Genomic DNA, 26,965 nt, shown 5'->3' with positions numbered 1-26,965 from the left:
ACCTATTTTTATCCTACTTAAGAAAATAAAGAGAGGATGTCAATCCCATTCCGGAACTAGGGGGAACAAGATTTCAGAGCTAAGCAGTTCCAATCAGTTACACAGTGTGAACCTCAAAAACAATGACCAACACATCTTGCTGTTCTTTTTTGTGCCTCAGTCTTCGGAAAAACACATGCCACAAGGGAGCGGCTCACTGGGATGAACCAGTCAGATAGAGACACAGCAGACATCTAAATTCTCATGCTATGTAAAATACTCAACTATTTAAAAAATTCCCAATAGTTGTCAACTGGCAGAAACATTTTAACATTACACACATACTCATTAAATATCCTTGTATAAAAATAATCATGCCTTAGAAGGACACAGAGAGGGAGAGAGAGGAAGCGGGGAGAAGGAGTAAGGAGGAAGAGAAGAAAGGTGGCAGAAGAAAAGAAAGAAGGATGAGAAAAAAAAAAGAAAGAAAGAAGGATGAGGAGGAAGGGGAAAGAGAGATGGAAGGAGGAGAAGATTTAGACGCTTGAGCAGGAGAGGAGAAGAAAATGAAGGAGTAAGAGAAAATGAAAAGTGGACATTTTCTGAAGTGAACATATTTAGATGATCCTTTTCATATTTCCTGTTTTTAAACATCTGTAAATGGTGTTAATTTCCCTTACCATAGCTGGAAAAAGGAAAGCACATTGGAAATGAAATTTAAGGAAGGGCCATCCATATAAAAAATACATTTTGGTTTTCATCAAGTCTATTTTTTTAACAGTGAAATTTTTAACAATGAAATTTTAATATTTCCACTTGTTTTTGATATTTTATCATAAAAGGGAGGAAGAGGTACATTAAAAGAGACAAGGACTCCCAACATAGCTGGCTACAATTACACAGTTGATGGGAGAACATCTTTTTCCTTCTCTGAGTCTTAGTTTCATCTCCAATAACTTATAAAGAATGGACTAGAGAAGGCTAAGTTTCTTGGTTCTCTCTGAAACTACAAATCTAAGGACTAGACAAGGGAATGGCCACAAAGGACAGAGAGAGACAGCTCAATTTCAAACACACAGCCTCCCAGGAACTCAATAAATATGTATTGCCTAAACAATTAACGACAATACTGGTGAAGTCTGGCATGCAAGAAAACTTAAAACTTCTAAACGTTAAAAGCTATCAAGACATTTGAGTTTTCCTGGGTAACCTAGACCAAAACTCAACTGAAACAAATTTCGGAGATACAAATCCAGACCACGTAAATTCATGGCTGTTCTGGGAAAAGAGAAGGAATGATGTTTGGGATAACACAACAACGAGAGGATGAATGGCTGCCCCTGGAAAGAATGCAAAGTTCCCTGCTCCCATGCTGCAAATCAAGTTGCTAAAGTGAAAAAATATCAAGTGATGATTCAGATCAGAAAAGAAAAACGTCGAGCAACTTAAAGTCCAGAAATGTTGAAATCAAAGTTAATGCAAAACGTACCTCATTATGGAAAACACATGTAGTTGATGCTAGGGGCTGATTTCATGTGCCTCAGATTAATGTTAATATTACTTAAAAGTAGAGGGAGAAACTGAGTGATAACCTGTAATTCCAATATCATATTTATAAGACTAATTCAAGATACTGAGCTATCTTGAGACATCCTACACATGCATACTGGCCATCATTAGTAACTGGAGGGAATCAGAAGACCCATCACTGCAGGAACAGATAACACATCAGTGGAAGTCACCAATGTACCCTAAAAATAAGACTGAGATATAACAGTGATATATCTATTCCAGGATAAATCTGCTCTGGGAGTTGGTGATGGACAGGGAAACCTGGAGTGCTGCAGTCCACCGGGTCGCAAAGAGTTGGACATGACTGAGCGACTAAACTGGTAACAGTGATATCTTGGGAAAATACTTATGACACTTTAACGGTAAGAGCAGGAAACAAAATAGTATATATGGTACAAGTACATATAAACAAATCTGTGCATACAAAACACTGCAGGATGGAGATAAAATGCTGAACTATTTAGATGAGGTCACCAGTGAAATTTTTTCTTTCTATATTTTCATGCTCTTCTGATTTCTTTTAATGCCATTTTATAATGAAAACAAATTCAGAAGTACATTTATCATCTTCCACAAAGAGGGGATGTGCTTACCTCACCCAGTACCACCTTAATGGTAGTTAGTATCTAAACAGAGAAAATATATGTTTTTCATTATTTTACCTAAAGTTTCCTAGATGCTCAAAGATTTGGGATCAGCCTAGAAATCTCAAAAATGTTCAACTGTTTCCGAATTTTTGAATGAGCCAGAATCTTTGATGTTCTTAGTTAATTTGAAAGACAGATGAACTCATCAAAGACTACCTATATTAGTATAAGGTAAAGGTAATAGACTCATGTGCACCTCCTAGTACTTTACTAATCTAGAGACCAGGTTAACCACACCAAGCTCTGAGGTACTTTAGATGATTAAAGACTACATTTTAACTTCAAGATTTAAGTATACATCTCCTTTTACCCCTGCCTTTTATGCATATTTAATATCCAAACCACTGGATTAGAGATCTGATAGGGTTCCTCACTCTCCACCATCCCCCAGGAGATGTTGGGTCACCCTAGTTTATCTTTAGCAAGAATCTTGTTAGAGCAGTTGACCCAGAATTCCCCCTTACTCCTGATGTTTTCTTTCCAGAAACTTTTCAGCTACTGACCCCTTGCCACTCCCTAACTCTTTAGCTATAAATTCTCACTTGCCCATGCTGTATATACAGGTGAGCTCAACGTCTTCTCCCTCCTGTAAAATCTCACTGCAGTATTCCCTACACCTACTGCGATGGTCCTGAACAAAGTCCACCTTACCATTTTCCACAAGTGAAATTAAAGAACTGTTTCCTTTAATACTATCAACCTTCACCCCACAGGCTTCCCTGTTTCTCTCAAGGGCAGCCCCATCCTTTCAGCAGTTGCTTAAACCGAGAGTCCTCAGTCTTCTGACTTCTTTCTTAATTACTACAAGCAATCCATCAGTTGATACTACCCCATCACTTAAGACAAAAATCTTGGGAGTCATCCACTATGTAACTGTATTCAAACTTCACATCTATTTTACCAGACTTCCTCGGATTCTTCCTAGATAAGTTCAAAATTTAAATATCAAACTACATGTGTTAAGATTTCACAAATTCCCACCGCTTCCACTGCCGTTCTCATCCTGGCCACCAGATCTCACTGAGATTATGACAGTGGATTCCTAACGCATCTCCCTGCTGCTCACCGCACCCACCCACCGTTTACTTTCAAAACAACTTCCAGAGTGATCCATTTAAAATGTGACTCAAATCCTGTCTCATCTCAAAGCCCATTCATGGCTCTCTGCTCCACTAAGAGACTAAGAGTCCAATGAGCCTTAATGCCCTACTAGATCTGGCCATGTTATTTCTGGCCTTGTCCGCTACTACCCTTTCCCTTGGAAGACTTCACTTTTGCCACAGTGGCCAACTTACTCTTTTTTAGAACATGCCTTCTTGGCTCAAATGCCTGTGCTTCAGTTAGACTTATCCTGGCTATTTACAATTGCAACTCCTTCCCTCTGGCAATTTGACCTCCCTTACCACCTATATTTTCTTCACCACACTTATCACCTCATATTTACTTATCAGGTTTCCCTACCTGTCCACACCCGCTAGAGCCACAAGCAGAGGCCTTGTCGCTATGTCACTCACTGCTCTATTCCCCACTGGCTTGAGCAAAACTGCCCAATAGAAATACAATGTCTGTCACGTAAGTAATTGTAACCACATGGGAAAAGCAAAAAGAAACCTTGAAATTAATTTTAATATTTTACTTAATTCAATATATACAAACTATGCTCATTTTAATGTGTAGCCAATAAAGAAGAATTATTCAAATAGTTCACATTCTTTTTTCCATACAAATTCTTCGAAAGGCTTTGTGGATTTAAAGTTTATAGCACGTAAGTTTGGGCTAACCACATTTCAAGGGCTCAATAGCTACATGTGGCCAGTGGTTTCAATATTGGACAGTGAAGATCTAGTCTATTGCATTTTTCTCTACTCTTTGTATACTTATCCTATTTATCATTCAAATTCTTGGGCACAGTCCAGTGAATTGATTACCTAACTCACAAATGGGTCCCAATATGCTCTTTGAAAATCACTGCTCTAAATAAACTTTAAAGAATGTCACCTGTAATGAATGGTTTAGGACACTTCCTTTGGTCTCCAGGGGCTGCTCACAATCCTTTGAAAGAGATACTGACTTCCAGAAAAAAAGAGGCCTGGAGGAAAAAGTGAGGAAGTAAAGATCCATGCCAATCTATAAACTGAAATCATCACAGTCTGTCCAATGATGCAAGATTTTAATTAAAAAAATATTTTTAAATAACTCGCTCCACTGTCAGATAATTAACAAAACATCTAATTACCTTTAATTATACACCATATACCTGCTAATATACAGGATTCAAGGGAAAATCTACATAATCTTCACACTTCAAAAAGAGCGCACCTAAACAGAGCATGAAGACTTCAAGCTCTTCATTTTTCTCTCCCCTCACTCTCAATGCATGCGAAGGCCATGGAAGTACCAGTTGAGATCAAGGACAGAGCAGTGCAAACTTAAATGAGTAATTTCACTTGCCACTTATGAAAAGTCCTACTCATCAACAGACTTTTTAAAAGATACCATCGAATTTCAAATCCATACTCAGCCCTGGGCAGAAGGTGTCAACTTTTAAAAGAGACTCAAGAATTCTACCACTGGTATACCATCCACTCCTTTAAGGTCCTGGATGATACGAGATACTAGGAAGTGTGCAGTCAAGGTTATCATACATGTGCTACCCTAAACAGAGTTTTGTTTTTGTACATTTTTGAGCTTCAGATTTTCTCTGAGATTTTTGAATTGCCAAAGAAAGGTAATACCTCCTACATCTGTTAAGTTGTTACACTTTCAACTAAGCTGATAACTTCTTCTGAAGATGCTCCAGGTGGATAGTTTGGATATTTGTGCCCTTGGCAGATGAAAGAGCCAAAACATCATTTTAAAAAGATGACTAAAACCATTTGTTATTTATTTTTTTTACTGTGCAAAATATGGCTACTTGATAACTGTTGCAAATATTGTCTTTACTACAAAACATGCCTTCATGTACGTTTCAACAAGTGACTTCTGCTTGAAAACGAACTCTATTGAGCATATTTCTCTGGAAATCAATATTTAAAATTTTTTTCTTTGAAACGAACATTCAAGAGAGACAGCTCTTGTTTACAGAGTTACTTAGTTTAGCATTATGGTTAACAATGTTTAAAAACAGCTAACTTAAAATGCAAACATTTAAATTCTGAAGTTTAACTGTTGGGAGGCCAAGTCTATTTCTATGGAAATACAAACAACATGAAAAGGGTAATTTTCTCCCAATTCCATCCCTCGAGAGAGTATTTCAGGGCACCATTGTGTTGGACTTAGGAGTAAGAATTCATATAACTCTGAGATGGTAAGAAAGTTAAAAATTTAAATGCTTTGAATGAACTTTGAAAACATTATGCTATGGGAAAGGAGTCAGTCACAAAAGACCACATATTGTATGATTCCATTTACATAAAACGTCCAGAAGAGGCAAAACTCTATGATGGTATTTGTATTTGTTGTTGCCAAGGGTTGGGTTGAGGGGAGTAACTGCTAATGGGTATGGGGGTCTCTTTCCAGGGTGATGAAATTGTTCCAAAACTAGATTGTGATGATGGGTGCAAACTCTGAACATGCTAAAAACTATTGCACAGTTCATTTCAAATGTGTATGAATGCAGTCAAGGTTATCATACATGTGCTACCTTAAACAGAGTTTTGTTTTTGTACATTTTTGAGCTTCAGATTTTCTCTGAGATTTTTGAATTGCCAAAGAAAGGTAAGACCTCCTATATCTGTTAAGTTGTTACATTTTCAATTAAGCTGATAACTTCTTCTGAAGATGCGCAAGGTGGATAGTTTGGATATATTTAATAATAAAGCTATTAACAAAAAATTAACAGGCTTGATAACATTCACCACAATACTGGCATGAAACACACAAGAAAATCAAATTAGTCTAACATAGCTTTCAGATCATGGTAAAATACATAAAGCTCTGACACCCTGATCTCCCTGTTAGAGAATACTTTCTCATAACCACCAATACCTGCCCTTTTGAACACCTGTCATCATGATCATGCATAATGTCTGTCTTCCCCTTTGCTACTAAACTCTAGGGGGACAGAGATGGTATCCTTCTCATGTAGTGCTGTGATCCTAGCATCTGGCACACAGTCATCAATAAACACCTGCAGCAATAATTGATGAATAGCATATGTAGTATATACATCTATATTATGTACAAATGAATGAATGAAGGAATGCAATATTGGGTTGGGGCAATTCAGCCAGTCAAGTTGCTGGAGTGCTAAATGTCCCCTTAAATCTGTTCTCCAATTCTCCCAAGCTCCTGGCTACCCAGCTATAGGCATTCCCCAACAGCCACTGCAGCTTCTTGTGAAATGATCACAATCTAACCAATTAAATGTCAATGGATGTGACGTGTGCAATTTTTAAGTCATTTGCTTCAAAGAAAATTGCTTGCCATGGACTTCACTGTATTTCAACCATATAGATAAGGACAAGGCCCAAAGGAGGGAAGAATGAAAGAGAAAGAACCCATCTAGTCAAGCTGGACTGGCCAGATTATTAGATGAGAAAGGGAAGTAAACTTCTACTTGATTTAAGCCATTGTATGCAAGAGTCTTTATATCAGCCTAGTCTTTACCCTGAGTGTTACAACCCAGGCATGGGTAGGCTGAGGGCGAAGGGGAGGTAAAATGGAGTTCATTGCCTAACTAAACTGACTGACTAGTCATTTCAGCCAGTGTGGTCAGCTGGTAGCTCAATGAAAACACTCTTTTCCAGTGTCTTTTATAACAACTTCCTGAACAGGCAAATAAGTCAAATGCTGAATGTTATAAAGACGTCTTTTGGAAGGATTTAAACTCAGAATATTGTTGTCATTAAGTAAACTTTAAAATCACGTTAAATATATACTTTCAGAAGAACCAATGAATATATTTAAAATGACTGGGTAGCTATTTTCAACTTTATTTGTAACCAAGAAATAATCTGTAACATGTAAGACACAATGAGTGAAGTATATAAAGATACCTTATAACTCTTTGATCTAACAAAAAATAGCTCAAACTGGGGGTAGAAGAAAAATTGAAATGATTACACTTTCTTTTATATTTTCTTTCTTTTTTTCTAACTTTTTCATCAACAAGTTGACTGTAAAACTGAACCAACACAAAATATTTAAGATGACCAATGTTTAAAAATAACCATTTAACTGTCACCTATACAGGCTTTGTAATTATCATCAATTACTCCCAGTGTTAATCAGAACTGAATCCAGAACAATGAATTTCACAAATTAGATTTTAAGTTTTAGCAAAAATCTATATGGGTGAATTGTGAATGTCTGGGGGAAGCAGGGAAAAAATGACATAGATACCTATATTAAACCACCAAACCAAGGCAGCCATGACAGAATGACGACAATATAACTGTGACCAGAGCAAGTTGTCTTTTGAGCCCCAGTCTTGACATTTGACTTGACCTTGGATAAGTTACTAATTCAATGTGATCAGTTTCCCAGTTTGTAAAGTGGCGATTATAATAATTACCAGCTACCTTTAAGGAGTGCCAGCAACTAGACCCATTTTGTAAAGTGCTCAAATCTACTTGGAAGAAACTGTTAATCACTACCAAGCAGGATGACAGTTCTTCATGATCCTTCAGACTCCGAATCTCACTGTGAAAAAAGGCTTCATTTGGTTTTTAGAATTTGTCTGGCTGCTTTCCTGCATATAACCAGTTGTTTCCAGAGTATCAATGTAGGCACATTTACTTGTATTTATGCTGACTGTTAATGATTCCCAGATGCCACATTTGAGCATGGCAGCGACTGAGGAACTCCGGGCATCTGAAATCTACATCCTCTGTGTGATGTAGAAGACGGTGCTGGTTTCGTGATCATCACCATCACTAAAAAGCGTGGTCTCTCTGTTAAGGTTTATTCACTGGGAAGAAATACTAAGCATTCTGTCCAATTTTATACATATTTTTAAAGAGTTTCTATTTTTAACAAATCTTTTTTTTTCCCCTTTATATATAAGGATTAGTTTTCGAAGGATCCTTAAGCTTGATAAAAGGTAAGAAAAGTACATGCAGCTTATTGTTTGTCTATATAACTTATTTCTAAGAAAATATAATGGAAAATGGAGTCAAACACAACTGAACTTACATTGTTGAAGAAAAACAGTTAAATAATAAAATGTTAATTGGGAGCAGGAAAAATGAAGTTGACTTTAAAAAAAGTATCAACAACAAAAAGTTGAAGTTGTCAGGAAAAAAACTACTAACATTAAGCAAAAACTCTTACTCTGAGATTCCAAGCTGTCAAGACAAAAAGAATAATTAGATGACTGTGTTGTTCAGTTTCCTTTGTTTTATGAGAGAAGACAACAGAAGGACAAAATTTTTCTATGGTCCTGAAATTTGACAAGGGGTTCCTGATTTGCAGGACAGCATATACCATAATACACCATGTTTTTGATGGTCCTTACAAAGAAGCATTTTTTTCTCCCTATGGACTACCTCTCTTAGTCAACAGTAATGACACATTCCTGGAAACTTTTTTTCCCCCAAACATGCCCTTGACTCACAATATCTTTAACAATATCATGAAATTGGGAAAAATTATTCTATCCAAACTCAAACATTTTCAGGTTATGGGTGTAACCATATTCATCATAAAGACATAAGTCAGGAGAAAAATAATTTATGCTTACAGATAAATTGTAAATTTATCTGAATACATAAATCCGAATAAAACAATGAAAACCTACTAATAAAGTCCATTTTTGGAGCTGTAGGGATAATTCAACTCTCAAGCTAAATATTTTCTATTTTCAACCACTTTTTCAGCTTTAATCTTTAGTTTCACGAGACACTTTTGCTCCCAGCATGAAGTGAGCTCAGCACCTGGCATGGATTTGAAGGAGCAGCGCTCTGGACTGAGATCTTGTAGGGACCACAGAGACGGTGCACAGTGTACATACAACTCAGCCGCTGAGGCACGGATAAATCAGCCCACAAGACAGGAAGTAGCGGCTGGATGACCCTTTGCAGAAAAAAGCTGCAGATCCCTGAGACAGATGAAGATTGGGAGACTGGGAAGTGCTTTGCAGAAAAGCACTCTAGGTATGACTTGATAATCTTAATTACTGGTTGGAATCACCCCTTCCCATGCTGGGACATCTGAAAGGTACTATATCCTCCTTGGAGGACAATTATGTGTCTCCCACACGGTTTAAATTAAACAACAAAGATGGTGAAATGAGGCAAGCTGGTTGGACTTTCTAGTCCAAATGAAATGTGCCAGAATGCGACTAGAAAAATAAATTTCTACTTTGATAATACCTTCTAGAACCCCCAAGCCCTGAGTAAGATTAGAAACAAAACCGATCTAAGAATCTTCACATTATGAAAGTTTCACAAAAAACCTTGCTCAACTAAAGAAGTCTGTATCCTACAAATTCATAAACTTTAAGTTGGTTAAGATCTAAACAAAGGCTTTGTGCAACCAGGCTGGCAAGTAACCTGTTTTAAAATTGACACAAATCTACTCAGTGGAATGGAAATACCATTGGACAAGATTCAAAAATAAAATGAAGATGCTTGCCCCTTAAGAAACATCAGACTTGAAAATGACCTGCAAGATGAACTTGAATGAGCTGACCCCCTTCCTTCAATGGGGAGATACTTTGGGTATCAAAAAAAAAAAAAGAAAAGAAAACCAAATATGTAGCCTCCATAACCATTTTAACCAAAGTGCTTTTTTTTTCACCCCTGCTCCCAAAAGTGAGTTTGAGAAAATTTAATTTAGCTTTAATTCATCAACCTACATTAGTCTCTCTGAAAACTTCTAATTTTAAAATCAAGTACTCATTTGATTTTCAAGTAAGGTCAAGAGAACAAGGCAGCTGAGGACTGACATCACAGGGACATGCCCCACGCCACACAGCAGTTACATCAACACGACGCGTTGCTATGGTGCCTGACTATTAATTTCTGAAAGAAGGTGATTATAAAGCCGCCAGATGAACATCCATCGGATGACACCACTTCAGCACAAAACACTGATATGCGTTACTCCTATTTGCAGCATGTTAATTTTATGAATCACCACTTTTGTGATGTGAATATTCCTTTCTAACTTCAAAACTACCAAGTCAACTACCAAAAAAAAAAAAAAAGAGTTTAACTCCCACAAACAGGGGAAAAGTTTGATAATATTTAGAGAGGAAAATGTGACTATGTGAACCATTTCTTAAGAGCAATCTTTTCTTTAAAGGCCTCCAAAAATATGCTACATATGTACTTACACAAATAAATACATGCAAATTTGATAATTAGGAGATCTGAAAAGAACTGAATTAAGATGCCGAGAAGGCAGTAGATAGAGTCCTTAACGTAATTCCACTAATTATATTTGCATTTACCTTTTTTGGCTTCTGCAAAGCAATCTTCTGTTACAGTCACCTCAAAAGGTCACTTCTTACCCTGAAAACAAAAGAGAATATCAAAAATCTGAATGTCAAGACAAAGCAGCAACCACCTATTTGCCTGGGAGAGACGCAAGATAAACAACGAAAGAACTCACTTCTATTTAATGGCGAAAGACACTCAGAGTTAATAAAAGCCAGTGCCAAGCCCTCCACTTACGGGACCTTGTGCCTTTGAGCTCTTCAAGACAATAACAACAACTTGGATGTTGGAAAAGTCAAGGTGAAACATTTCACATTTTGCTTATGAACTTTTTCTCATCTTGTTGTCTATCCATTTATTTCATGTGGAATAACCTGTGAGTCACAGGACTTTGCTTTGGGAAACCAGTCTGCTACTTGAACCTGTCTCTGTTTGGTTAACATTCACAACATCTCTAATTTCATTAAAACAGACCCTCCCCGTGCCACCCACCCACCCTTGCAAGTGAGTTAGTTCTTACAGACAAGATGCTTTATGCCACTCTGAACTTTTCAAAATGAATAAAAGCACCACAATTTTCAGCTTGGGGAGGGGTTTGGGGGGGGTCATCAGTGGGTGAAAGCTGTTCTCACAATGTTTTCCACTTAGGATATATCTACCAGATCTACTTAGTTCAATAAAAACGGTTCATGTCAGATGAAATAAACAATTCAAATCAAGTTTCTAAAACACAAAGAAAGCACAGAAGACATCTAACTCCTGCATCTGCATACTCCCTTATGCAAAACAGTGTATAATCCTTTAAGAAACATTACAAGCTGCCTCTTTCTGCCCATGTAACTGGGATCAACATATGGCACAAGTGAAAAGAAAAACATTTGTTTATTAATTTAGATCAAGTTACCAACAGAGTACAGGATTCATTCCACATCAATTGACCAAATGCTCATATAATTTTTTTTAAGATGGTGAAGTCATACCATTCTTTCACTGAAATGTTAATATCCTTTTGCTTACTCTTCAGAACAATATGTAATGAAGTAGTTTAAATTTTATACAGAATATATCTCTGCTCATCGCTCGGCTGTTGGCCCTGAATGTGGAAAGACAAACATCATTGAGAAGAGTTAAATCCTATTTCACTAGGGCTAAAAATTTGAAAGTGGTACTTTGGTGTGTACTATCTTTGAGGAATTGATCGGAGGCCAATTTATGACATTTCCACAAGCAAGTGTATGCAGATTCTTGCCATTAAGATTGGGAAAAAATGCAGGCTCTGAGTGAAATCATAATTTTCATGTTTACTGTAAGAGGAAATTGGAGGTTTTCACCATAAATGTTCACCATTTGGGTGGGGGAAAACCCTAAGCTCTGGGACTTGAAATTACTATTTTGCAACCTGCCCCAAATCTTTTTGTTTTGACACAAAACAATTCAAATTGAAAATGAAAATCGTGTGCTTTACTGCTGAGGTGTGTCACCAGGGATTGGTTTCTCCAGGGATGAGAACTTGGTTAGAGGGCAAACAGTGATTAAAAAAAAGAGAGAGAAAGCAGTGATGGTCCGGTCCTCGAGGTAATGCTGTGATCTAGAGCAGCCCCGCCCCACACCAATAAAAAGGGCATATTAGACAAGAGGCAAGGAGACCATCTCCCACAAGAGCAATTTCCAGCTCCACCACTCACCAGATCTTAAATGGAACGTAAGTGAACTCTGGTAGACCCCACTCAATTCAAGACAAGAACGCCCTTCTCCCTCCTTTTACTTGAGAGGTTCTCCAACGTGTGTGCTCTAAACTAATTTTCATATTTGTCTATTGGGCTGCATCTATTTCTGCATGTTTGGCAGTTGGGTCTCTAGTATCAGACTTAGCAATGCAGGTAATATTGCATTGCAAAGATTATATAGGCCTGGTAAATAACTGCACCTTATTTAAAATTTAATTTTAAAAACTGCTGAAAATGCCTACTTTGAATATAGTTATCTTGAGTGTTATATTCAAACCTGCAGAACATTTCCAGGTAAGTACTGAGTCTGCTTCTCTACTTGCCTATCTACACAGATAGGTAAGTGAACACAGAGCAAAAGCATAAGCTGGTTCCCCCTCACAGATCTGTAATGCTCCCCCAGAGGAAACAAAAGTTAATAATAACAATATCATACAATTGACCCTCCATCTTGTAATCACTAAAGGAATAGAAATTTGGCTACATTTAATTTTTACTTAGACACAAAAAACTGGGAGTGGAATACAAACCCTATTTTCCTCCATGTTGAAGTTCCAAAAATTTTAATATGCATTGTACATTTGACCATGCATTAATTTATTTCTGTTGATTTTATTTTTTAGTATACATTAGCAAAGTAATCTAAAAGATATTTTTCCAGCTTTGCTGAGAAAAGATTAATAGTTCAACAGCTGTTTGCCATCAGGCTAAATTAAATGAAATATGTCAATATAACAGACAAGAAAATTAAGGAGTAGTACTAGGGTCTGAGTCTGTATCATTACTAGCCTAGAAGAATCAGAAATCAACAACTAGGAGAAAAATCTGTATTTCATTTTTTCAAAAACATAAAACTTCCATTTCCAAAACTGCTATTAAAATAAAAAACCACTAGGCCTTATTAAATATATCAAGTACATATCTGCATGTTTACCAGCAGCACAAGCACCAAAACTAAAATAAAATTATTAAGTAATGCTTTTCAGTTAAAAAAAAAGAGATAAAAGAAAAATATTGCCCTCCAGCCCACTTATCATCTCTCAAAAAAAGAGTCAGAAAAATAAATTTCATTTTTTTCTTTTCCCCTTTTTTTTTCAAGTTCCCTATTAGTTTTAGGTTTTTAGAAGTGAACCAGGAACACAGTTAATAGAAATTACTTTTTTTCTTTCATGTCATTCTCCATACAGGCAAGATCCTGTGACACCAGAAACTGTTCAAAGTGTGGTTTCTTAACTACTATATGCGGTAATGTGTTTACCTAAAGTTGTTTGATGACCATAAAGACCTTGACCAAGAAATGACTTTTCAGCCAAGATCACTAGGTTAGAAAACTAATGTACCTTCTTCTTCCTCTACCTCCCCAATTTCCCCCTATTCTCCATTAGGAATTTTACTCTGTAGACCCCCTTTTAATACAGTGCTTCAATTTCATAATTTATATGAGTATATCTGACCCCTAATTTAACAAATGTGATTTTGCCAGTTGGTAGAGCCTCACTGGAACAGAGATAACAGGTAAACATGGACGTGTGATTTTATTTCACAGGAAGCTAAATGAACAACACATGCTCTATGTTTTCCCATTAAAAATATTTCTCCTTCTTCTTCCATGGAAGCTCAAGGAAATGATATGCATCAGGATTTCAGCACTGTATTTATTTTGTACACGTATACAAGAGACTGTGAAAGCCAGCCACCATATTTCATTTCAACCTTCAATCCAGTGACTGCCAGTTGAGAACCTACTGTGTGTCAGTGTCCCAGAGTTCCTGCCCCATGACGAAGGAGGCAGTTAGGAGTTTCATCTCTGGCTAGAACAACCTCCTCTTCAAGTCCAGAAGCAAGTTTCAAACCTTCCACCCTTCCAGATATCCCCATGAAATGACATATACTTCATTTGAGAAAACAGAAAGTCTCAAGGGGCCTATTTCCAAGAGATTACTGATCTCTTTAACCCGTAAATCTTAACTCATGTGGGCTTTTCTGTCTTGCTTTTCAAAGATGTCCTAAAATAACACAGCTATCTCAGTACAAACTCAACTAGCTGAGAAATGATAACGCAAGGGTCGCTTCATTTTTTTGCACCCAAGACAAGAAAATCCACTTAGAAAACAACCTCAAACTGTTTCTGTACCCCCCCTTCCTGCTTTAAATATTTCAAATACTGAGTCAAGTTTACAGAAAGAAAGAGGAAAGAAAGAGGGAAAGAAAAGTGAGAAACGAAGGAAGAAAAGAAGGGAGAAAAACAGGGAGAGTAAGCTGGGGGTTGGAGGGGGCGGGGGGAAGGAAGGAAGAAAATTAGAAAAGAAAGAAAAGGAAAACTATTGTGTAGTAGAAATCTCTGGGACCAGAGGTGACCTTGGCCATCACCCAGGTTTGCTGGTTTACAAGGATCATGTTTTCTTCTTCTCTCTGTCAAAGAAATCTACCACTGTGGCCCCATCACTACCCATTGTCCCCTCCTATTGCTGCGAGGAACATTGTGCTTCCTTTCTTCCCACCATCTGGGACCCTCAACTAAATCAGAGGGACTGACTTTTGGGTCCATCCTAGTAAGAAAAATCTGAAATACTCTATATGAAGTAAGCCACACGGCGCAGACGAACCTGGCGAGGCTTGCCCATGAAATGACTTCAGGCTGGCAGCCCCCCAGCAACTCCACGTTGGCCCATCTCATTTAGAAAAAACCACTCTCTTACCTTAAAGGAAAGTAAAACCCTGGTCATGGTCATGTGAAAATATTTTATAGGTATCCTTTAGCAGGCTCTAAATGTTGAAACCTAAAAACAATATTTGCTGTTTTCTCTTTGAAGCTCTAACAAAGCCTTTGTTTTAGATTTACCTTGAGTGTGTGCAATAAGAGTTAATAATCAAATCCGTCCCAACCCCCACAAATGTTAAACAAAAAGATAAAAGAAATGCAAATAGCTATTGTCATGGAAAGTTAAAGTACCTGTCTGTATTTTTAAGTGAAAACTATTATCTCTATCAATCAAAATTTAAGAATACAATAGCGCTAATCACAGAAGGTGCTCTGACGGAGTTACTTTTCCTCATTTAAAAAAAGTGTTTTTCCCCTTAAAAACAGAGCATAAAAGTCATATACTTACAATTAGATAAGGTATTTGTAATTTTATTATTAAAAACCTTCAGCAGCCTCACTGTTAATAAATGTTTCTAAGTCTCGAGACTGATTTGTACCTATGAAGATCCAAGTCCCTACATATTTTAATAAGGTTGATGAAATTTTATTTAAATTCTCACAGTTTCCAACCTGCGGGGGAACAGCACACTCTTCTGTTGAAAAGAGTTACTCAGACAGAGGCAACAGTTAACTGGCAATGAAGACTCCTTTCCAACCCTGGACACAATTCCTAGTCTCTGAAATATCTTTACATAGGACGTACCTTCCCTTGGACGGCTCATCCTTCTTAACTGTGGCGATTTATTTTTGAAATTATCACACGATTTCTACCACCATTCCCCAGAATGATCAAAGGGTACAGTGTATGCCTCTTTTTTTTTTTTCTTAATTCACTTTTAAAAAGACTGGATGAGACCCTGAATATTGCGCTTTCCAAAGACAGTACAGGAACAAAAACTAGCAAGACCCCAGATAGTAAAACAAACAGCTCAAGATTAAAATTCCTAGAGCAAACAGTTAAGCCAGGATGCCATTATGCAGGCTGAGCCTGGATGGATGTCTCCTCCTCTGTGGGGCCAAGAGGCTGTCATCTTCCCCCCAGCAAGATCAGATTTCCTTTCCTCCCAACCGCCTCTCTGAGCAGCACGGCCAACATCTCCAGTGTGCTATTAATATCAATGAAGAGCCGATTCGATTTCCACTGAAGAAAACCCTTCCTATTCCGGCACAGACCTTCGGGGAGGACCCTGGCCCGGGTGTAGACAATACAGCGGCAGAGTTTCCCTGCCTTCTTACAGTTCGGTCTCGCACACTGTTTGAAAGCTTTTAGCAAACAATGGCAGCATTATCTCCAGGATAGTTACAAAACAGGGTTAGGACAAAGAATAATAAAGCTGTTCCCTCTCTCTCTTCTCCCTCTCTCCCTTTCTCCTCCCCCGCCCCCCCAGCCCTAGTTCCCAGGAGCCTCTCCCTGCCAGTCGAACATTTCAGCCCCATTTCCTAGGAGGCACCTGTACTTGTCTATTTCAACGCCGCCAACAACTGACAAACGGCCCAGGAAGCAGGATCCGAAAAGCGGCAAAGTAGCCTCTCAACATTTGGAAAACGAAACAAAAGTAGGAGCCTTGGCTTCGCACACACTTACCCGTGCATGGTGAGGAAAGGAAGCTTTAAGGGGCCGGAGAGGCGATTCTCACACAACGGAAGAAAGTTGAGAGTTGGTGAGGGAGAAAGTGCAGGCGCTGGGAAGCTGCGGGCTCCGGGGCTCCGGGGCTGGCGGCAGTGTGAGCAAGGACCGAAGGTATGTGGGCTAAACACAACAAAAGCCACTGCCTTACTCTAGATTAAATATGCAGGAAGAGGCCCCTTTGCATAAACACAAACACTCAGCAAATGAATAACTGGCTCAATCAGACGCCCGCTGTGCCTTCTACCTGTCCTCTCTGACAGGAGACACCGCCTGTTCCAGGGGACAAGGATTAAACAGAGGCAGTTAAACGTTCTGTTGCTATAATAACAATTAAAATGAATTGCATTCATTAGTAATTAAGAACTCACCCCTGGGGGGGGGGCAGTATGGGGCTGGGGTGGGCTGGGGTGGGGGGAATGCAGGGTTCTTTTATCTCGAGATACTCCAAAAAGAACTTGGCTTAAGATACAGCAGTGGAGTTTTACTGAAGCTCTAATATTCAATGAGAGGTTTAAACAATCAACATATTTTTCAGCTACAGTTTAAGGTCAGAAATACACCTCTTGTTTCTCTGATTTGCCCCATTATAAACCAATCCTTGTGAGTCTGTACCTACAGAAAAATCTGTCTCATTTATGTATAAATATTTTCCTATATAAAATATATACATACATACACAAATATGTACAGGCATATACACATACTCTCACATATAGTATTCATTCATATCTAATTAAAGAGAAAAAACCAAAAAAGTACCCCTTTACATTCTTTATAGTTCACTAATGATTTAAGAAAAATAATTTGAGTCTTCCAAAAATACACCCCAAACGTCTGCCTTTCAAATGTCATCAATCCATGACCACTCATTTAAAAACATTACCCATATATTAGAAAGAATGCTTTTAACTGAGTGGCCTCAACCACTTATAATTTCAATTAAATAACATAATTACAGTCAACAATTTTCTCCATTTCGGCAGAAAATATGCCATACCTCAACATAATTTGTCCTTAGAACCAAGGAATTTAAACATGAGGAAAAACATGCGGGCGCTAGGAATTCACTACTACATTTTCTCAGCTTATGGAGTTAACTCGCACTCACCTCTAACCTCTGACTGCATGTTCCAGCTACGTGTTGGTCTTAGTAACTTAATTATTTTTTAATAACTTTTGCAGTATTAAATGATTTCGATTGGGACATAAATAAGATTATGTTCGCCTACTTCCTTTTAATGCCACATATGACTTTGGGGGCAAATCTAACACTGCTGTTCTATAGGATCTATCTATATTATTACTGGACCAAAAAAAGGGTAGGTCACAGATTTTTCAGAGCCTCAGAGGATGTACCATAATTATGCCAGCTAAGGGAAATAACAAGGTGGCTTTCTATTTTCAAAGTGAGTTTTATTTTACTAACACCACGCTGTTTCCTAGCTATATCATTCTGCCCCAAAAGGAAGAGAATATTACTGAAAAGTTTTTTTTTTTTAAATTGTGTCACAAACCAAAAAGCCAGTCTTAAACATATATTACAGTATAACACAAAGAGAAAATCTGAAAATTCCCAAAGCCCCCTGAAATAAAACACAGGTTCTTTAAGAGGGGTCCCCAGGAAACTAAAGATGCTATTCCATTCCCTGTTTTGTCTTGAAATGACCTTCCAAGTCAGGTGTTAGATAACCCACTTTCATAGACGATAGTGATCTAACCTTGATGCAAATAAACCATAGAACAAAATTTAATCAGTATATCATTGTGAGAAAAGCCTTTGTCCATCCCAATGGAGCTTCTAATGACTGTTTTGGCAGTTCTGGCGGGTAGTTATGCTTCCCAGCTCATCTATATCTCATACTGGTTGAGCAAGCTAATGGAAATGCTGTTAGTGGAATCCAATATTAATGCTCTGTATCGTGCAAACCTGGATGCAACTGAATATATTATACAATTATAGGTAGTATCTAATTCCATAGGTATTAGATACTGTCCTCGAAATTAATATTTTAATGAGGACAGTGAAATAAAGACGACAGTTCAGGTAAGGGATCCATGCGTTGTGGCCCCAGCTAAGCTTCTTGCCGCCACAGTGCTGGATCCCCGAGCAAACAACACAGACGTAGGGGCTGTGACAAAGATCTGTATGCAAGCTTCAGATGCTGAGTGACACATACTGATGCACAGAGTCAAAGATGTCATCCTCACGCCAGTGCCACTCACTGTAAGCTTGAGAGAGAAAGAAGAGGGGAAAATGGGGGACGGGGGAGGAGTTGCAGTCAGACCTCCGGAAAATAAACAGGGTGTACAGTTTCAAAGGCTGCAGACACAGACATTTCATTGTTCAAGCCAATTATCAGTGGAAAATAATAACAACAGATGGATTCAGAGTCACTGACTTTTCATATGCACTTCATCTCGGCGGAACAGATGATGAAACGCGAGAGCTATCTCAAAAAGGCAAAACATCTTTCAGTAAAAGAACTCTACGGTCCAGATGGGGACCTTCTAAGGCTGCTGATTATCTTCTTATAATGTTGTAAGATAGACTTACTAAAACATTTCAAGAACTGATCAGATATGATGCGTACAATGGCTTCATTATTGGAAGGAGTTGCCTCAGACTTATGACTAAACCAGGCAGAGATTTCAATAAGGTTAGGACTCTAAGTTTCCTGTTTTCTCATCGGGGACCACAGGTTCCAACTAAAAACTGGAAATCTGTGCACAACAGGAGAATAAAACATCGCCCAAGTACCCTACATTTGTGCTCTTCTCTTGTTTGAGCAGAAGGAAAAGAAAAAAAGAGAGAGACACAAACTGGGACTGTGAAAAGGACATTAAATTATTCTGAAGCATTCCATCACGATGGGAAAAAAGAGCTCCAAAGCAATTCCTTATTAAAAGCATTCAGTGATAAAATATCATCCTTTACTTACATTTAGAACATCTTAAATATTCCTTGCCACTGGTGACTACAAAATATAATTTGCTTTCAGTAGGAAATAAATATAAATTTCAATGATGGTGTGAAAAACAGTTGTAATAAATGCCAAGCAAACACGAAGGCAAAAACCCACCAACCAACTCCACAGCATTCCCACTTAACCTAAATATCACCAAGTCAGACCTGCAGATAAAATACAATAGGTAAACCACAACCTGACAACCTGCTATAAGAGAAAAAGTTAAAATCTCTCATCAGATAAACCTCATTCCTACTGGAATAACAATGTAACTGTACTGTCTGCATCCATCCATCTGCCATCAATTCTACCTTCCTAATTTTGCAAAAATCTCTGAATGGAATTAAAATATGGTTGAAGTCACTGTGCTAAGAAAAAAGAAGAGCTAATCTCATTATTTACTAACATACTTAACATTTAAAAATGTTTTTATGAGCACACTGTTGACTTCACAAGTTTATAATGTAAGTAAAAAAAAAAAAAAAAATTAAGAGCAAGGCTTTTCTTTCAAAAGACTCTGACAAAAGTAAATTCGTAGCAGAACATACAAGCATGAAGAAAATATCGCCAAGGGCCAAATTCTGCAACTGCTTTAAGAAGCAAACAAGAACACAAAAGATGTGTAATGCAACCATCTGGCTCGCCTCATACTTTATCAATGCCTCAACTTTCTCCCCCACCCCCTTAGCCAGCCCACACCAATGCCACAAAACCAAATGGCTTCACTTATGTTTCCTGCATGGCAAATTTACACAATGCACTCAGAATACAAAAGTTGGTTTTTACACATAAACTAGTGTCTTAACATTTTTCCTCACTTGAATGATTTTGTTATTACTTATTCAGTGCAGGCCTTCTTCAGAAAAACATGCAGAACCTCACTGTGATAAAGATGTCTGCACCTGGATCCACTGGTTTAGGCTCAGAAGAATCCTCCTGCGAAACCCTCATCTCCACTGTTCTGTGTTTCCTAAGATAATCAGATACTAGATATGGACATCTGAGAAAAAGAACCCTAAAAAATCACAATTAAATCTTTACTTTTTCCCCCGTTTTGCTCTACATTGAAGGATGTCTCCCTAATTGATTGAGATGACCAGACTCACTTTTAGTCACTGTCCTTGACTGTCAGCATGCCCACTGCAATCTTTCCTTATTCTTGCAGCTCATTCTACACTTTACTGAGCAACTACAGTGGTGTCAGGAGCTGGCCGGACAATGAGTGACCTAAACTGCCATATTCCCACATGATAATAGAGACTGCCTGCTACATGAAACCAAGAATGCCACATTTTATAAAAAAAAAATCTTCCACACCAGGTACGCTGAAGCATTGTATTTATGTACACACTTATCTGGGCAGGCAGATACACTAGATTTGAGAAGTCGTGGCACATCTGTAAGTATCCAACTGCTTTCAAAGAAAGGAATTAAGATTTTCAACAAGTCACTTTTGGGTAAAATCAATACAGGCCAGCATAAATGATCCTCACAAACAGGTAACAATTAAAAATCACAATAATTAGGAAAGAGACAGCCTCACAGGCCAACTCCCGTCTCCGCTACTCCGCAGGGGCAGGCCCCAGGCAGCAATCCTGGGCCAGGAAGGAGCTCTTGGCCAGAATTAAGACGTGCATGGCGGGGGCCACATCTGGTTTATTTCTGCTTTCTTGCTGACAATGGGTTTTCCCCTGCATCCCTCTCCACGTTCCAGGATAAGAAGGCCTCGGCTCTTTTCTCAAGGGACTGATTTTCGGTTCCCTTGTGGGTTCTGCCTGGGACCACAGAGGCTCCTGGTCTGGACAGCTCTGGTAATCTTAGGACACACACAGCGAATCCAGCCACTGGGTGAGGGATTCCGCTAATTATTTAAACCTGCAGTCACGTCTGGCCACCAGTTGGCAGATGCGGCTCGTGGCTGCCTACCAGGCCTAGGTTAGCACAGCTGGAGCCAGATGACAAGCTCTCGAAGACATTCTTCTCGTGGCCACATCTGGCTCCTGGCGGCTTCCATCTGCGGTGAAACATTTTGTTTGGTTTTTCTGGGAAAGTTTGGGCAATAGATAAAACCAGTCAGATTAATCTTGACTGCATGCATTTCAGTTTGGGACAAAATATCAGAATATAAACTCCATGAAGGCAAGGACTTCATCTGTCTTGCATGTCACATCTCAGTAGAAAACAGGAGTTACACGTGGTCATTGTTCAATAAATATATATGTAATCAACACTACGAATCAGCATGTAAGTTAAATAAAAACAGTCCTGTACCTCAATCCAGCTCCTCTGTCCCTCCATTGTATGTAGAGTGGTAAACACTCTGGGTACCCGTAGAAAAGGCCCTCAAAGTGGCTCCAGAGTTGCATTTTACTTGCAGGCACACTGACCCGGGGAGAAAGACACTCAAGGGTGAACCTGCTCACACAGTCACTAAGGGTGGGAAGACCTCCCAGCGATCTTTCCTTGAAAACAATCCCTCTCAGTATTACCCACACCCTGACTTTATTAGCCCTTAAATTACAAAACTTGGCAGCTCTGTGCCCCCAGTGCTTACAACTGACCCGAAAGTAGAAGCTTACCTTTTGACCATCAGAGAAATGCCAAACGATGAGGCAACTTTCCCTGGCTCCTTTTCATTCCATTTCCTTTCCCATGCCACTCTTCCTGAATTCTCTGACATTCGCAGGTCCCGGATCCCTTCTATACTCAACTCTGACTCATCTTTTTTTTTTTAAGGTGTTTTTAAAATCAGTACAAGGCTTAAATTACATACAACAAAATTCACCAATTTTATGTGTACAATTTCATAAGTCTTGACAAAAGCACACAATTTTGTAATCACCACTGCAATGTTACTGACATAGAACTTTCCCATCTCACAAAGCTCACCATCTACCTGCACCCACTAGAAACAGACTCAGAAATGCTGGTATAATTTAGAGCCCTATGAGGCTCACCCTCTCAGCTCCTTAGCTGGAGAGGATTCTGACACATATAGGACGCTATGTGAACACTGACACTAAGGAACCCTTCATCCTGATGACAGTAAAGCTCTGCTGAATGCCCCCAGAACCCCACAAAGGAGGAGGGACATTTGGGAGGAGCGTGGCATGGCTGCTTATATGTGATGCTCCTTTCCCAATACAGCAACTTAACTTTCCTAAAACAAGAATGGCTCAAACAGGCAGATGACTTTGACAAGCTCAGCATATGGTCTTCAACAAAGCAAAGCTACTCAGAAGTGCACTAGCTGAAGCTGTTGCCTGAAGCCACTAGGGCTCCCATTCCCGTCACGGAAAGCAGCAGTGGTGGGGGTGGGGTGGGGCTTTTTCGCCTGAGTCTGAGGGTCTGAAAGAAGCTCCTAAGTCCATGCTGGGCAACTGGGGATTCTCATCACCCGGGGAAGGAACAGCTCACCATGTAAAAAGGTGGGCCAGGAAGACCCCTGGAATACCCCTAAAATACCTCTCCTCCCTTGTTCTGGATTTTTGCAATGACTTTAAAAGGGAGAGAACGCCTTTCCACAAACCCACAATCACAAGGAGAGTTGAAGACAATCAAAGGAGAAGCAGCACAACAGAATGCAAAAGACACCAGTGGTCCTTAGCGAAAAAGAGGCTATACTGTTAAAAACAACCAAAAGAAAAACAGAAAAAAAAAAACAATTAAACTAGGGGGAAACCTTGGTGATAGTGGTGGGGGGTCAGGGTAAAGGTGGCAAGGCCCATTATGTACAAAATGAATATCTTTATTTCTTAATGCTTCCTTGGGCTGTTTCAGTTAAAATCCAGTATTCTACAGAATTGCACTCCACAGTACTATTTAGTCTTGAGCAACTCAGACCTCACAAGAACAGATTCAAGTCCAAGAGTTCAAAACTAAGCTCTGCTGCTTACTGGTCTTGTGAACTCAGGCAAGTTATAAAACTTCAGTTCTCTCTCCCTCAGTGTCCTTATCCACTAAATGGGCTGAATAACAATACATAATGTGCTTTTGAGGAATAAATGCATTAACATACAAAAGTGCTTCAAAAAATGTGTCTGGCACATAATGAGTGATAAAGCAATGATAGCCACTGTTATTCTAACCAGGGATAATGTAACTAAATCTAAAACTTCCCATGCTTGATTTCTACCATCTCTACAAGCTGTTAAAAATTTCTGGTTCTGTGCCATGCTACAAGCTAGAAGAAAAGAGAGAATGTATATCCAAGTTTAAACTTAATGACACAGTGCTAAAACAAAATCAAAGTATTTATTCTTCCCTCTCAATATTAGCTGGAGAATGGCAGGTTTAAGATTGGGGTCTCACCTACCCCGGTGGAGGGTAAATCATTAGCTACAAGAGATCTACCATCCAGACAACTGCTCATCTCACCAGCAACCAAAAAGGACTTTGGGGTGATGTTTAAAGAAGGTAAGAGAAGAATCTGGCCTGAAACCCAGAGATACTGAAACACATTTTCTAGTACTTTTCAAGTCTGTGCATATAGATTCTGTTACTGATTTAGGATCTTAAACAGTTTGTTTATTTTTTAAATGCCTTTCAGCTCACCTTTAATAACATGTTTCTTTGACTTGGCTGAACTATGCCTCAGAAGAATTACAAGCGGGAATAGGGCTGGGTGAAAGGTTCAGTGAACTAATCCACACCTGGTCCATGTAAAAAAAGAAAAAGAAAAAAAGGCTCATATTTTCCATATAGAAACAAGTCCCTTTATGTGAACCAGGCTTTCTTTTATTTAATTGCTAAGGCACTTTCCACACCACACAATCTTTCATGAGCTTCTTCAGTGGGTGGGGAAAAGGACCATGGGACCCCCCAACCAGTCATACCAAGGAGCTTTACCAGGGATGATGATAAAGTACAAATCCCACTTAGAACAGAAAGCGATAAATTTATTTTAGGAGAAATTCCTGGACCAAGCTTTACCAGTGACAAAAGACAAGGATGTTCCCCAAAAAACTGACTGGGGACCAAATAAAATGTCTTGTATCTTCATGATCAAAATTCAGGTTTCTTCTACAGCCATCGTATGACTCAGGCATTTCAGTGGAAGAAACAAGGCTTAGATGGGAAAAATCTGAGATGAGATATAAGAGCAAACACACTGCAGAGCTGAAAGGCACCTGTGGCGGGGGGTGGGGGGGGGGGGGCAGGGGAGGGGTCCAGGTCAAGACATTCCCTCCTGGGAAGTGGATTCAGTGTGTGACTGAGACCAAGTGCGTGGTGTGGCCACAAGCAGAGACAAGAGCCTTTGACTCCCAATAAGTGTGGAAAAGCCAACGGCTCCAATGGCTGTTGGAAACATCAACCATGCTAAAAGGAGATTCTGGAGCAGAATCCCGTGAACAGCAAGAGTGCAAGAATATGAACACAGGCATCACAAATGTCCTATAAATTGTGCCATCTTGTTGCTTCTGAACTTGAATCTAAACCAGCTAACTTTCTTCTAGAAAGTCATTCACTTCAGTGCTCCAGGCATCTTGTTTTTTTCCTCCCTTAGTTTTATTCTTAAGAAAATGCCTTTTAAATCAAGTCTGGTTTAAAATAAGTAGAAAAAGAGATTTTTTTTCCCTCCATAGGTAAGAGCAGTCAAAGTGAAGGGGAAAGAACATTTCACTAGACGACAAGAGTGGTTTCTACTCTCCAATGACCCACCACTGACTCTGCTAGAATTTCTAAGTCCCTTCCCTTCTCCAGACCTGTCTCCTTGTTGGGAAAAGGGTGTTAACTCAGGGATGATGTTCAACTGGTACTCGGCGGCCGCCTGACGGAGCTGTTCAAATACTGAAATAGCCGTACACTGGCTGGGAAACAGCCTGCGGCTCTCTGCCCCCCAGCCTCTCCAAGCACACGCGTGGCCACTAGCCTTCCTGGGATGCTCAGAGGCACGGAAGCGACGTCCTGGCAGTGTGCCCCAGGGCTACGCCTGGTGGCCTTCCTGGGCGGCCAGCGTCTGTGCTGTGCCTGCTAGCCACACTGACCAACAGCCCAGAGGCTCCGAGAAGTCCTGCTCCATGGATATGATGTAAGGACCACGAAGACCAGCTTACGGATGGAGGAAGACACTACCTGGGTCCCAGTGAGAGACGGGAGTCCTGGAACAAGCAAAACAACACACCTATGATGGACCCACCTTCCTCCCCAAGTTACTGTCCCCACTTGGAGCACACAGATGTGGGCCTGCAGTCAGGAGGCAAATCAGCGGAATCTTAAGGCAAACCTGAGGGCTAAATTTGATTTCAAAACCTAGAAAGAAATTTATCATTGTGAAACAGCTCTCAAAAACTCCTGAGCTCTGAGGGAAATTACGAACATGTAATCAAATTATATTTACCATGGAAATTTCTAACAGCTCAGACTTTCTACTCGGCTTTTACAACGCTTTAGGAGAAGTAGTTGTTCTCTACCCAATGTTCCAAATTTCTACAGCAGAGGTGAGGCATTAAACACAGTGAAATGTACAAGAAAGCAAAAAAAATGCCCATTATTGTCGTTTCCTTCAACCCTCCGTGCCTTCTTTGCCACCATTACTCAAAAGTCACTCCAACATCTTGCTGGCTGACATGACGCCATTCTGTCACCTGATCAGGTGTGGGGTACCACATGGTATGAATAAATACTTATCCACAACCGCATATTAAATGGGAATTTGCAAAGGCGAGCTCTGGAGACAAAGACGTTTCTATATAGAAATATTAACTAAGAATTTGAGTAAATGGCCTCACTGGAAAAAAAAAAAAGTTCTGAAGTAGCAATATAAACTATATTTAATAGTAACAAAAAATATTTTCCTTTTGGGAAAGCAATTTGGGCTTCTAAAAGTTACTGCCTTTCACGTGACTGAATTCTTGCACTTCCTAAAACACAGATGCGAGGCCCCCCAATTCTACCTTGTGAGAGTCCACTTTTTAGACCTGTCTTCTCCCAAATACAATACTCAAATAAAAAACGATTTTGAGGCTTTTTTTTTCCTCCCCCCACCAACAATTGTTATTTTCTTAAGCGTTTGAGTATCACAAGTCCCAAAGAACATATGTTCCCAAGGAAGGGAAAAAAAAAAACGGGCTCTAGAACTAATACACAATGAAAAATAAATTTAAAGCAGCCTTCTGGTCTGACATAAGAATATAAAAATGATATGAGCAAGAACAGCTTAGTTTACATACTTTTCAGTCACAGCTGCTGCTCTAAAACCACAATACCTTTAAAATGACATTTTAAGGAAACAGATACAGCAAGGCTGCAGCCGTAGCTGGATGAAGCTAATGCTGAATTCAAGGGGCTTTTCTTTTTATGCACTTACTTTATATAACCCTGTACATTGGCACAATTAAGAGGAAAAGAGAGAGTCAC

The 26,965-nt window shown here is 39.2% G+C and overlaps 1 protein-coding gene across 7 annotated transcripts in view; it reads right to left on the bottom strand.

The window, feature by feature from the left end:
- The window catches only part of FOXP1 (forkhead box P1), a 611,298-nt gene that overhangs the window by 319,010 nt on the left and 265,323 nt on the right, over positions 1 to 26,965 (bottom strand). For 3 of the 7 annotated variants that reach the window (XM_061128081.1, XM_061128082.1, XM_061128087.1), the window contains one exon: positions 10,594 to 10,654. The gene's annotated coding sequence lies outside the window, so the exon portion shown is untranslated. Of the gene's footprint in view, positions 1 to 4,196; positions 4,288 to 10,593; positions 10,655 to 16,595; positions 16,753 to 26,965 lie in introns of those variants that run through there. The other 4 variants (XM_061128086.1, XM_061128083.1, XM_061128085.1 and 1 more) reach the window with 4 other exon arrangements.

The sequence above is a fragment of the Dama dama genome, chromosome 24 (genome assembly GCF_033118175.1).
Source record: "Dama dama isolate Ldn47 chromosome 24, ASM3311817v1, whole genome shotgun sequence".
Classification (NCBI taxonomy): domain Eukaryota; kingdom Metazoa; phylum Chordata; class Mammalia; order Artiodactyla; family Cervidae; genus Dama; species Dama dama.
This window is presented reverse-complemented; position numbering and strand designations above follow the sequence as displayed.